This window comes from Astatotilapia calliptera, chromosome 15 (genome assembly GCF_964374335.1).
Source record: "Astatotilapia calliptera chromosome 15, fAstCal68.1, whole genome shotgun sequence".
NCBI lineage: Eukaryota > Metazoa > Chordata > Actinopteri > Cichliformes > Cichlidae > Astatotilapia > Astatotilapia calliptera.
In genome coordinates this window covers 27,896,024-27,897,534 of record NC_137436.1, presented here as the reverse complement: position 1 = coordinate 27,897,534, position 1,511 = coordinate 27,896,024, and the positions used below count along the sequence as shown (strand labels likewise).

The window sequence follows — 1,511 nt, the reverse complement described above, 5'->3', positions numbered from 1 at the left end:
AGGGTCTATGACACCAACAGAGTAAATTCACAGACTCCGCCCCCAGCACGGCTCCAATCGAAGCTGAAGTGAAGCCGTTTCAGAACATTTTGCTCTACATATTTGAGTTGTTTGCCATGCTTGGTAAGTCATTTTTTCAAAGATTGTTTCAATTATTATTATGAGCTTTTACTTCTGTGGCTCTTTGGAGTTGAGACAAAGCTGTGTGAAAGGCATTAGCCATGTTGCTCGGTGATAGCATAATATTCTGTTTTAGCTAGCTGAAAGGTATTGTTTGCGGGCAAATACCACAGCCTTGGAAAAAGCTTGCATGTGAATTTTCAGTCAAACCTTTGGTCAAATACACCTAAAACAATGTGTAGAATGTGAAATGTTGGTATAATGGTGCTACTTGAAGCCTGAAAATGATCGCCCATAAATTAAAAAAAAACGAGCAAACAGCAGTAGCAGACGTCCTGACTGGGTTCTACGTTAGTATAGATCCCTCCAGAGTTTTGTGCACACGGTTTAGGTAAAAATGAAAAAGGTTGAGGTTTTACATTTAGTTCAGTATTACCTGTTGCCTGTGTATTTGTCTTTTGGGAAAATACTTTACACAAGTAATGGCTCAAAGAGGATTCCTTTTTTTTTTCTTTTTACTGTGCTGCAATTGTTTACTGGATTATTTGTGCCATTAATTAGTGTCAACTAATTTTTATTCAATCTCCGCACAGGATATGCTTGTGAAGATGGAATATGGGGGAGAGCAGAAGTGCGTTGAAGTTCCACAAAGGGATGAATGAAGGACATGCATATTGTATTGAAGAAATAAGTGATGAGAATGCTGTTATTTGCATTTACCAGCTCGCCTATGTCAGACCTTTTGATAAACACAATTCTAATGAACGTGAGAACATGTACACTGTTACATCTTTCAGAAAATGTTTTGAAATTGTGGTGCACAGTTCAGAATAAATGTTTTTCAAAAACCATTGCATCTTTTTAGTAAATGTTTATTTCCAAAAGAAATTTCTATAAGTTCAGAACAGTAAAATTCCCGCTTTTTAGAATGAATTAGAAGATAACTCTTACGTAGTTAAACTAAAATACTCTTTGAGAGTTAATATATAAACTCTTAACACCAAGTGTTAAATTATCAACTCCAGACAGATTTGGTGTTTAACACTAAATCAGAGTTAACGTACCAACTCTCCAAAAAGAGTTAAATTAACACTCTCTGGTGTGGACCCATATAGACACTTTAATAGTGTTGAAATCAAATCCGACAGTGTTAATTTGGGCATGCTGGATTTGCTGTGTAGATCTTGTTTTAACATATGGCATAGAAACTGAACATTTAGCAGTGTTTCCTGAAAACCCTCTCTTGTCTGATCATTTCCTGATAACATTTACATTTACAATAATTGATTACACAGCAGTGGGGAGCAGACTTCATCACAGTACAGTGGGGCAAAAAAGTATTTAGTCAGCCACCGATTGTGCAAGTTCCCCCACTTAAAATGATGACAGAG

At 36.4% G+C, this 1,511-nt stretch overlaps 1 long non-coding RNA gene across 1 annotated transcript; it reads left to right on the top strand.

Annotated features, from left to right (window-relative positions):
* On the top strand, positions 1-971 carry LOC145420361 (uncharacterized). The gene is made up of 2 exons (XR_013901665.1): positions 1-123; positions 714-971. It is a non-coding gene; the product is annotated as an uncharacterized LOC145420361 (long non-coding RNA).
* The last annotated feature ends 540 nt before the right edge of the window (positions 972-1,511 follow it).